Genomic DNA, 12,656 nt, shown 5'->3' with positions numbered 1-12,656 from the left:
GGAATCTAGGAATATGTTACTTGACATGTCAAAAGGAGTCTTTGCAGATGTGATTAAAGTCACAGTCCTTGGGATGGGAAGATGATCCTGGATTATCGGAGTGAGCCCAGTGTAATCACCTAAGCCCTTACAGGCAGAAGAGGCAGAAGAGTCAGTTAGAAGAGGCAGGAAAGACACGAAGTGTGCGAGGGACTCGGCCCACTGTCGCTGGCTTTGGAAATGAAGGGGCAATGAGCCAAGGAATACGGGAAACCCCAGAAAGTGAAGAACAACCCTGACCAGAAAACTAGCAAGAAAACAAGACCAAAGCATCATACACATGCAACTGAACCCTGCCAGAAACCTGAATGATCCTGAAAGTGGATTCCCCCTAGACCTTGGGGAGGCTGAAGATATGGTTTGGCTGTGTCCCCACCCAAATCTCATCTTGAATTGTAGCTCTCATAATTCCCACGTGTTTTGGGAGGCACCCGGGAGGAGATAAATGAATCATGGGGGCCATTTCCCCCATACTGTTCTCATGGTAGTGAATAAGTCTCACAAGATCTGATGGTTTTATAAGGGGTTCCCCCTTTTGCTTGGCACTCATTCTCTCTTGACTATGGCCATGTAAGACATGTCTTTACCTTCTACCATGATGGTGAGGCCTCCTCAGGCAGGTGGAATTGTGAGTCCATTAAACCTCTTTTTCTTTATAAATTACCCAGTCTCGGGTATATCTTTATTAGCAGCATGAGAACAGACTAATACAGCCTACATCTTGATTTTGACCTATGCACCTCAGAGCAGAGAAAGCAGTCCAGCCTCCTGGACTTCTGGTCTATAGCACTGTGAGATCATAAATTGGGTGTATGCTGATGATGAGAAATATGAAGGGCTACCAAGTAGCTTTCTATTATTTATATACCTCACATACTCCTGCAGAAAGGCTTTCAGAAAGTGAGGTGTTGTAAATGGGAACCAACATGTTAACCAGTTCACAAACCCATCAGGAGCATGTCAGTTTCCCCACATCCTCATATAGGTACGGTCAGACTTTGAAAACATTTCCCTGTCTGATATGTCCAAAATCATTTATTTAATTATACTTTCCTAATTACCAGTAAGGTTGACCATCTTTTCATATCTTTACTGGTCCGTTTCCCACTATTGGAAATTGTTTGTATCTTTTCTCCATTTTCTTAAATTGCAAGTTTTGTCTTTTCTGGTTCATTTGCAATTCATTATATGATCCATAAACAAATTTCTTTGTTGTTATAATAGTTGCAACTATCTTCTCCCGGTTGATTGCTTGTTTATTTAATTTCACTTATGGTGCCATTTAAAATATATATATAGCAACTGATTTAACATAGTACATGTATCGATATTTTCTTTTGTAGTGTGTGATTTCTGGATCTTGTTTGTTTGAGAAATCCTCCCTGCCCTAAGGGGATTCTTAGAGGTGACTTAGAGCCTACCAAGGAAGATGGACAGTGAGAAGGGGCCAAACTTACAGGCTTTTCTGTTTCTGTGCCACTCATAATAGCACCTTGTTAGATCTCTTTTCTTTTTTTTCTTTTTTCTTTCTTTTTATTTTTTATTTATTTATTTATTTATTTTGAGATAGAGTCTTGCTCTGTTGCCCAGGCTGGAGTGCAGTGGTGCAATCTTGGGTCCACCACGCCCAGCTAATTTTTTTGTATTTTTAGCAGAGACGGGGTTTCACCATATTGGCCAGCCTGGTCTCGATCTCCTGACATCGTGATCCACCCGCCTCAGCCTCCCAAAGTGGTGGGATTACAGGCGTGAGCCACCACGCCTGGCCTGTTAGATCTTTTATATATCAAACTCCTGTATAGGGTTTGCATTGAAGAAGTTTTGCTGTTGAAACACACACACACACACACACACACACACACACACACACACAGAATGTTACTGCATTTGCTAAGATTTCTGTCCACAGAGCCAAAAAGAGAAACATGATGAATTATATTAACTCATAAGAGAAAATAAAGAATAAACACAATGTGTCACGTAGCTTTTGTTTGTTGGTAAAAGATGGACTACCAGACTGCTGGGAGAGGAAACCCCTTAGCACTGTGTCCTAGGCATATGGGCCGTCATGCAAAGGAGGGACCTAGTGAGCTACAGTAGATTCAGAAGATTCAGAAAGATTCTCAAATGGCCCTGCTTATGGAACTAGAGGGAGACAAGGAGTTCATCTCAGAATACAGGCTTCTCTTAGGGCTCTATTGAAAGTATGCATGTCCGGGCCAGGTCTTAAGTCACAGATCTCTTGCGAGCTGCAGCTAAGAGCTCTGATTGGTGCTTCAGCAGCTGGCGAATCAAAGGATCTGGCTGAGAGAGCAATTCTCCCGTCATCAGGCATTCATCCCAGTTTTGAGCCTCTGCTCTCCTTTCTCCTCTCTCCAGTAGGAATGAGAGGGCTTACGATTTAGCGAACTCAAATCCTTCATACTTTGAAGAATGCACAAGTTCAGTATCCTACAAAGGTGAAATAAACACACACAAATCACTGCTACCTTGCAGTTTATAAAACCTTTCCTATCCACAACTTCACATCTGTGAATTTAGTGCCCTTCACAATATGAGGAAATCTAGCTCAGTCTTTATTGTGGTGATGGCTGGATAGCCCAAATTAGCTGAAAATTTTTATTTTTAAAGATATATATATTTTGTCAGTGATATGTTTCTATCCCTAACAAAAGTACAGAGGTAAAGGAACACAATAGTTTACTTTATTATTAACTTGGCTTTTCCTTTAACTCTTTTGTCCCTCCCAACATATTTATATTCTTTCCTTTTTTTTCCCCTTTTTCTTTTTTTTTTTTTTTTTTGGCTTGTATTAAAGTCTCATTTTACAGTCTCTCTGCAAGGGCCCCTTGGTCATACTTCACTTCATTTTTTATGTAACCTGCTTAAGTTTAAAATGATCTGTTTTCTTAAACAGGGTTAGCACACATGATAATATGTTTCCTGGCACTCTGCCACTGCCCTGTCACCCAGCTCTCTGGATTTAAGGCTTGTTTCTTCAAGAATGTGCAGAACTGTTCTGAAAAAAGAAAAAGAATTTGAAGCTCTTCTTCCAAGAAAGGCATGCAGAGGGATTTTTTCATACCTGTACCGTACAGAGGATGAGTACAGCATTTCCTTTGGGCAGTAAGAATATTCAAATTAAATATACTCAGCCAGATTTTTCTACCCCCACTCTAAAGTATGTATCAGTGGAACTTCCACTGTGTGTCAACCCATGAGTTTCCCCAAGAAGTCCTTGTTTCATGGGTCTGGGAATTGAACCAAGTGAAAAAGACTTACTGATTTCTCCCCAGATTGTGAAAGATCTCTATGTCTAGCTCTAAACAAATGTATAGCCAACACACAGTCTCAAGTATTTACCCAGAAAATCCTACATAGTTCATGTTTTATGTCTGTTTTTCCATTTTTGTTGTTGTTGTTGTCTTTGTTTTGTTTTGTTTTTTGAAACAAGGTCTCACTGTTGCCCAGGCTGGAGTGCAGTGGCACTATCATAGCTTACTGCAGCCTCAAACTTCTGGGCTCAAGTGATCCTCCAGCCTCAGCCTCCCAAGTAGCTGAGATAACAGGCGCACACCACCATGCCAGGCTAATTTTTTTGATTTTTTGTAGAGATGAGGCCTCATTACATTGCTCAGGCTGGTCTCAAACTCCTGGGTTCAAGCAATTTTCCCACTTCAGCTTCCCAAAGTACTGGGATTATAGGCGTGAGCCACCACACCCAACCCTTATACACCTTTTAAAGTACAAAGGAAATAGACTCACTCGCTACTTAATTAATATCCTGTAAATATCCTGGTAGGCAGAAAACAGAATTCCATGTATGGAGTCTAACTGAAGAGACTTTAATGAAGGAATTATCAATAGGGTAAATGAAGCCAATGAGGAATGTTGGAGCTTCAGGGGCTAGCAACAGCCAAAAGACATTTCTACCTCTTAAGCTAACAAGAAAAGGGAGGAAAGAGTGTTGTGGGAGCCCTGTGGGAGCTGGAGCTGAGAAGCGAGGCCTGCCTGGCTGGATCTAGGCTCACAGCTCATGGCCAGATGGCAGTGGAAAGACAGAGAGGGAGTAGGGACAAAACACTCTGGCCCCTCTCTTCCTGTCCTGAATTTCCTGCTTCCATTGGCCAAACCCAGCCAGCAAAGCTGGCAGGTGAAAGAGCCCAGGGGAAGCAGTCCACGGATCAGCCTCCTGAGGCACAGAGAAAGGCAGTGGTGGTGGATGGCCCAGGGAAGGGATACTTGCAGTGGGCACATGAAAAACAGCCATTGCTGGGGTTAAGAGTGAGCAGGTTTGAAATTTGCTGAAGATGATCTTTTTAGACAATCTAATTCTGTTCATGAGATTTTTGGTGTTGGCAGGGAGTGGTAAATGGCTTAATTTATTGTGAAGAAGCACTCTTGCCTTCTGAGTGAACTGACCTTGCTAAGAGATATGAGCTGAATCCAATGCATGAGAATTCAGTGGACCTCACAGAGTCATAAAATTTTTAAGCTGGAAGGGACCTTTCACAAAGCCTCTAACTCAGTCACTGTATTTTAGAGATAGGAAAAAGTGGGCTCATGATGAGTCTTCTTCCTTCATTCCTTTCATTCATAAGGAGACAATTTTTGCTTGATTGCCTACTAAGTACTAGGCACTGTTCTAATGATGAGAATGCAATAGTGAACAAAATAATATTCTGCTCTCATGGAGCTTATGTTCTAGAGAGGCAATAAACATCAATAACAAAAAACATGCTAGGTGAGAAGGGAATATGTGCTATTAAAAAAATACGGCAAAATAAGACAGAGTTTCAGAGGCCCATTAAATGTCTATGCAAAAAATATATAAATACATATACATACATAGATACATATGGAGATGCATGTGTGTGTGTGAAGCTCAGGAGAGGAGCTGATGCTTGAACTACAAATTTGGAGATGGTATTTAAAGTCATAGAGGATGAAGTCATCACAGAGTGAGCACAGCTATAAAAGAGCAAGATTAGCACTGACCCCCGAAACATATTAATAATATTAGTAACACTTATTCTTTTTTATTATTATTTTTACAGCTAGCACTCGGCACTATATGCCAGGCACATAGTGCACTTTACATACGTTATCTTTTTAAATTCTCATAACAGTCATGTGAGAAAGTTATCCCCATTTTACAGATAACAAAGTTGAGAAACAGAGGAATTAACCAGCGTGCTCAAGTCCCACAGCCCATATGTGGCAAGGCTGGGAAGTGAATCCAGACAATCTGACTCAAGATGAAGCAGTGATCCCAGGCTTACATAGCAAGTTTGTGGCAGAAGATGTCTGACAAGCTTCTCTCTATGCTACGCTGCCTCTGCTGAGTAAGTTCTTTCACTTCCATGCCGAGTCACTCAAAAGTACAGAATCACACTGGAACAATGGGCACCCAAATATCAAGTTTACAAATTTACAAATTTGATCTCATTTCTTCCTCCAACATGTTAAAGGTTCTGAATCTCTCTTTAGTGTCTCTCTGATGCTAAGCATAGGGTCTTGCTCACAGGAGCTGCTCCATCACAGAGGACTAAGGACTGAAAGGCCACTGGGGATTAACTATCTCGCTTTGATGGTAGGCAGAGTGAGAAGGGAAGCTATATCCATATGGCTGAGATTGTAAATCAAGGCTGGGAAGAAACCACCTTCTGGAAGTCACACAAGACAGATGACTTCCTAGTTGTATCTGTGACACATGGACCTGCCTAGGAGAATTAATTACAACTGAAGACGTGAACTGGAGGGTAGTCAGCATCCATTCTGAAGGTCTGTTTAGTGCTGATCTCTCTCGGGACATGGCTGTCTCTGCCCCAGTCAGGGCCTCCTCTCAAAGAATGGCATTTTCTTGTGTTTTGTACCTAAGCAGGCAGCACAGATAGCATCACTTTGCCTTTCCACCACTAGCCTTCAGAGATGTGGCGGAACCATAATTGGAACCTTTCAAAGAGCTATTTGGATAAACAAACTGTCAGTTCTCAGTTATAAATAAACTGCTATCAGCCATCTGAAAGAGACAAAATGATAGCAGTGTACCAAAATGCAAAGGGACACGCACCTCAGAACGCCAAGCTATCCAAGACCAGTTACGTAATCTGTAACTCCCACCACCTCCATTTCCCAAATGGATCTGGAGCGTGATGTAAGGAAAATAGCTCAGCCTTTGTGGTCAGACAGGTCTGGGTCTGAATTCTGTCTCTGATGTTCTTTAGTGGTGGCCTTGAGCTGGGTGTTTAATTCCTGAGAGCCTCATCATCCTCATTTGTAAAGTGGGGAGAGGAGGAAATAATTCCTAAATTCATAGGGTTGCTGTGAGAATATAAACAGAACGAATATGGAAGCAACACAGGAACTGGGACATGATGGTACTCAGTAAACAATAGCTCTAGTGGTGACGATGATGGTGACGGTAACAGACACAGTGGTAATAATAATGGTGATGACCGTGGTGGTACAAATATCATCATCCAGCATTTGAGGACCCGTGCTGGGCCCCGGACTCTGTGGGATATAAACTGGAAGTCTCAGAGCTGCTGCTTCAAAAGAGAATAACAGTGAGATTAAACTAAAATGCTTGAAAACCCAATTACTTAACTGTTATTAACAACAATGAGAATATTTAACATTTATTCAGTGTTTGCTATGTGACAGGAACAGCCACAAGTAGTTTATATATGTTTCATTTAATCCTCACAAAACCCTTTTGAAAAACAAAGGATAATTAGCTCCATGTCAGATTAGAAACCCAGGGCTCACAAAGGTTAAGTTCTGGATAAAAAAGCAATTGCTCACAACTTCTCTAGTAAAGCTGAGAGTTATTGACTCCAACCACTACATCAAAACACAGAGTGCATTGTACCCTACAGTAACAATGGATCACTGTCAGCATCTTCTACACATATCAATTTGCGATTTTTTGTATACCCCCTTGCTCCTGGCATTATAAAGATACACAAGCAAATGCAAGAGAGACTAACTGTAACTGAAGAGCCCCTGAAGAATAGTGATTCTGTCTGCCTCTGCAATACCTAGCACTGGTTATTTCTTCAATCTTGCTATACTTTAAGAGAAAGAGGCAAATCTTAAATATTGTTTTGCTCATAAAATAAATCCTGCAAGGGTGCTGTTCTTTATGATGTCAATGATATTCAATGCTTACAGTAATGGATTAAAATCAATAGAGAAGGTGCTATTATCCTCATCTGACAAAAAAAAAAAAAAAAACAAATGGCACGGAGTGACGCATGACTGTTCTCTAAAAGCCTAAACTGATATATTTTAGATTCTAACATATGTCATCCCTGCTATTGTCTGAAGAAAAAAAAAGCATAGCTAAGTACATGTTGAAAATCACTTTTTTTATTTTAAAGGTTATTTTAGATGCTGCTATTACTTTCAAATGTAAGCATTAGTGGTTGGTGTTATTTACGGTTTATTCTGATGTGCTCATTTTCAGTGCCATTAAGCTAAGCTATTATGATCCAGAATGTGTCATGTTATTAATCCCTCCAGAATAGACATCCTAACTTGTTCACAATCATATTCCCAGAAGGCCGAAGGCAGTACTGGTATGATGGTTGCTCTCAATAAGTATTTTTTCTGGAAAAAAGAAATTGTAAATGTCCGATTTAGGGTCATACACCTGGGAAAAGCTAAAGCAGCAATTCGAGCCCAGAGCTGTCTAACTCTAGACCCCAAGCTCATAACCACTGCACTGTGTTGCCTGCGTCCCAACCAGATGTACAGTAACTATTCTAAGAGGGAAGAGGTCAGGGTGCTCTGAGATGGTGAATATGTAGGGCTTGTGCTTATGGTTCTTATGAGAAATTCACACAAATTAATAAAAGCATGTTTGAGATGCATATGAGGATTTACACCAGAGATGGCAAACAAGTAAATCAGGGAGATAGTTCGCCAGTCCCACACAGTATATTTAACATTTAAGATTAGGAGGTTTCATTTTACAAATATAGATTTCTTCCTTTTCTTAAAAAGTTGATGATCTAGAAAAACTGGATCATATTCCAGATGGTTTTAATGAACTGGATCCACTGCTGCCTGCAGCCCACGCGTGTGCTCTTGAGTTTGCCCAGTTCTCAGAACTCCCTGTCTATTTTTCCTGCAAACTTCACTTGTTTATACATCTTGCCTGGCCCCCATAGATATATGAAGGGCAACCTCCTGTGGAGGCTCACGCACCGAGCTAGGGCATATTTCAGCTTTTAGTTAGCAAGGCAGAGGTCCTTGATCAGTAATTGCTACCACTGGAGAAAGTGAGGAGAGCCTGGACCTCGTGTGGACCAGGCCACCTCCACCCAGGGAACATCAGTCTGTGGCTGTGTCCACAGAGGTTTTCTCTGAGCAGTTCCACCATCCACCATGAACTCCTGACCATCCGTTGCCAGTTCTCCTTCCTGCCTTCCTTGCTAACTGCTGATCATTAGTTCCTTTCTCTCCCTTTACAACAAGATTCTTATTCACTTCTCTTACCACCTATTGTTTTCACTGTGGAATTCCTGTTAAAGGTGTTCAAAAAAGTTATTTTTCTTCTTACTTAAAAATACCTTGTTTTCAACTTCCCACAGTAGTTCCCCAAGTTCATGAGAAAGCAGGACCATAGCAAGCCATGAAAATAAATATGAGACCTCCCTTTAAGCCTTTTGTTGAAAACTTAGTGTGAGACAGGTGTGTATAAAAATAGAAGAAAATGTCTTTTCTGTATCATACTTCACAATTTTCAAGGCACAATTACATCTACTGTATAATTTGATTCCCCAAACAAACCAATGAGATGGGCAGAGTGAAAGTAAGGTATTTATGTTTCAGAGGAGATTTCACCTTAGAACCAAAGTCTGCATTCAAGGATCAATGATCAATGGGCAAGAGAATGCAGGTTAGTGCTTCCCTGACCCAGAGTGAATTGCCACAAGTACAATTCAGCTCTCACCTAACCATAGGTAGTTTACCACTTTATCAGGGACCTTTGCTGAAACTGAAGTGCAACTGCTGAGGACCTACTCAAACCTCCCTTCCTCGCCTCTTACCTCTTTCCTTCCTTCTACAAGTGGCTATTGAGTACCCCTATGTGCCAAGCACTGTGCTAATCCCAGGCCACACAATAATGTCCGACTGTATAATGCCAAGAGAAGGTAGCTCAAATGCTACAATACTGCCACCTTGTACTCACATGGCTCTTTATGATTTTCAAAGCCATTTTGCAGCACCCCTGTGTGCTGAGCATATACCTATTTTATAGATAGAATTTAAGTTCAGAAAAGCAAAGTGACATACAGCTAGGAAGCACACAGCTAAGATTCAAACCTGGTCTTAACACTTTGGGTCCAATGATCTTTTCACTATTGCTACTACTGGCACCCACCAGTACCTGGCACATAGTAGGTGCTCAAGAAATGTATGCTAAACATAAATTACCATCACACTGCCTCTCAAAATGACTAGAAACATCTAACGTAACATTTCTCCTTCAAGGCCAAGAAAACAGGCCTCTCAGGAATCTTTCAAACCTATTGCTCAGTAAAAGCCAACAGTGCCTGAAAGTAATCACTATTATTTTCACCGAAAGCCACATATGAAGCTAGAGAGATATAAAACAAACACCTCCACTGAGGAAGATAACTGTAAATAAAGCTTTTTTCTCAGGTTTGTTGACATTCTTGTTTGACCAAGAACAATCAGTTAAGAAGGAAATATTTTTCCCTATCTACCTCAAACCAAATTCCAAACCCGAAGTCCAATATTGGGTGGTAAGCAGTAAAGCAAGTTGCTTAACCTTTTCATGCTCCTTTTCCCCAGCTGAGTTTCCAAATCTACCATGGCAATGGTCCAAAGAGTCTCCTCTTCAATTTTTCTTCTGTTTTGCAATTTGGTGGGAACAGAGGGGTACGTGGGGAGCAAGTTTGATAGGAAAACTATGGCTTGGTCTGGTTCAAATATCAATACAGAAACATGAGGGAGTAACTCAAGAGCCAATTCTGTGGTTTGAACCTTCCCCATTGGATGCCTGGCTGTCCACACTCTTCACTCTGGAATGGCCCAAGAGGATCTGCTGCCTGCTACTGCTCTAATTCTAGCCCACCCCTTCCTGCATAGGGCCTGGCCAGAGTCAGTTCTCCCTCGGGAAAGGGCAATCTGGATGCTGGTAGGTAACAGAGCTGCCATCTAATTCACCCAGTTCACAACCACCTCACTCCTTCTCTACTACTCAACCCTCATTGTCCTTACCCTGTCCAACCACATCTCTACCGCTCACAGAATCAATGGGTACACTGGAGTGATGCTGGAAGTGACAGACAAGAGCATAAATCCTATAAAACATAGGATATGTGGCCATAGGAGAATACAGCTTTTAGTGGATTTTTAACCCTCTAGCCCACTGTCTTTTCCACTCTTACTCCCTCCTGTTTCTCTCTCCCCTGTTTAAATCACCCAGTGTTTCTCAAAGTGTGATCTCTGGACCAGTAGTATCAGCATTGTGATGGTTGATACTGAGTGTCACTTTGATTGGATTGAAGGATGCAAGTATTGTTCCTGGGTGTGTCTGTGAGGGTGTTGCCAAAGGAGATTCACATTTGAGTCAGTGGGCTGGGGAAGGCAGACCCACCCTTATTCTGGTAGGCACCATCTAATCAGCTGCCGGTAAATATAAAGCAGGCAGAAAAACATGGAAACAGAGAGACTGGCTTAGACTCCCAGCCTGCATCTTTCTCCCATGCTGGATGCTTCCTGCCCTCGAACATCGGACCCCAAGTTCTCGGTTTTGGGACTCAGACTAGCTCTCCTTCCTCCTCAGCATGTAGGCAGCCTAGTGTGGGACCTTGTGATTGTGTAAGTTAATTATATATATATTTGTGAATATATTCACATATATGAATCTGTCAAAATTCTCCTGTGAGTTTTTCAGAAATGCATATTCTCAGGCCCCACCTCAGACCCACTGAATCACTCAAGGTGGGGCCCAGCCATCTGTGTTTTAGGCAGCCCTCTATTTGAATCTGATGCACACTCAAGACTATGAATCACTGATTTAAACAATTTCTCCCTCCCACTGGGTATTATTCTTCTAGATCTCCTCACTGGTGTCTATCTTCTCATACTTATATAAATGGACAAAGATTTTGTAATCACACTAATAGAGTCTGCAAACTATAATCTTCCATATGAGGTGAGAAGAAATGTCAACCTCTGAAAATTCAGCTAAAAGTAGCCAGTAAGGTGTCATGAGTTCAGAGAACATGAACTCCGATATCAGATGGCTCTGGGTTCAAGTTCATCAAATATTCAAATCCACCACCTGCTGGCTGTGGGATCTTAGGGTAATTATTCACCTTCCGGACATTGCCCATAAAGCATAAAGATATCAGTGTTATAGGGCTGTTATGAAGATTAAGTGAAGAAGCACATGGGCAGTACTTGTGACATACAGTAGCCATTCAGGAAACATACTCATCTTCCTCCTCACCCCACCTCCAGTAAAATTACAATAAAAATACACTCACCTGCACATCAATGTTCTTCCTTGCCTCTCATAAGTCTTTATCAAGGAAATAGGAGATCTCCTGAGGCCAATCAAAAGACCAAATTATCTCTCTGCCTGTTGTCCAAGCAAGGTGGCCAGCTTTTATGCTCAGGATTAGAACATGACCAATATAAATGGTAAAACCTAGTCCTTTTATTTTATCTAATCTAATGGTGACTGGTTTTGGAAGGAGACAGAAATTAGCATGAAATCTAGTGGACGGGGATTTTGTGTTTAATAATTTTTATTCATCCAAAACTATCCAACAGAAAGAAAGTGTGACAGATACTTTATCACATGAACTGACTTATTTTTGCTTCTAAGAAGGAGCAGGCCTGGTGCAGTGGCTCACGCCTGTAATCTCAGCACTTTGGGATGCCAAGGTGGATGGATCACGAGGTCAGGAGATCGAGACCATCCTGGCTAACACGATGAAACCCCATCTGTACTAAAAAATACAAAAAATTAGCCAGGCATGGTGGCACGCGCCTGTAGTTCCCACTACTGAGGAGGCGGAGGCAGGAGAATCACTTGAATTCGGGAGGTGGAGGTTGCAGTGAGCGGAGTCACTGCACTCCAGCCTGGGCAACAGAAAAAGACCCTGTCTCAAAAAAAAAAGAAAAGAAAAAAAAAGAAAAGAAAAGAAAAAGAAAAAAAAAGGAGCAAAGGATTTCAAAGATTTTCCATTGTCTGGACAAAACAGTCCTTAAAAATATCCCATTCCCTTTGTGCTGTGTAACATTTATTAACTGCTTACTACATGCCTGATCCTAAGCTATTAAATGATATACATGCATTTGTGCACTGAATCCTCAGAAGTAATTACTATCACCCCCTCTCCCAATGTAAAGATGAGAAAACTGAGATTTAGAAGCTAAAGGCAACTTGCCTAAAATCACCATGACCTGGACTCTGAGGTCCTAGTGCAGAGTCTGTGCTCTGAACCACTAAACCTCCAATTACTAATTCAGTTTTTCAGGTAGCTCTATATAAGAGAGGGGCTCTCCTGAGTAGTAGAAATCAATATTCTACCCATTGGAAAGTTTTGTGACCCCACTACCAATCA

General features: G+C 41.5%; 1 protein-coding gene across 1 annotated transcript in view; it reads left to right on the top strand.

The window, feature by feature from the left end:
• The window catches only part of LOC144329569 (uncharacterized), a 330,604-nt gene that overhangs the window by 152,137 nt on the left and 165,811 nt on the right, over positions 1–12,656 (top strand). Inside the window, exon 2 of the mRNA XM_077937309.1 lies at positions 5,199–5,384. The gene's annotated coding sequence lies outside the window, so the exon portion shown is untranslated. The remainder of the gene's footprint in view (positions 1–5,198; positions 5,385–12,656) is intronic.

This window comes from Macaca mulatta, chromosome 6 (genome assembly GCF_049350105.2).
Source record: "Macaca mulatta isolate MMU2019108-1 chromosome 6, T2T-MMU8v2.0, whole genome shotgun sequence".
NCBI lineage: Eukaryota > Metazoa > Chordata > Mammalia > Primates > Cercopithecidae > Macaca > Macaca mulatta.
Note: the sequence above shows the minus strand (reverse complement) of the source record. Positions and strands in the feature narration are given on the sequence as shown.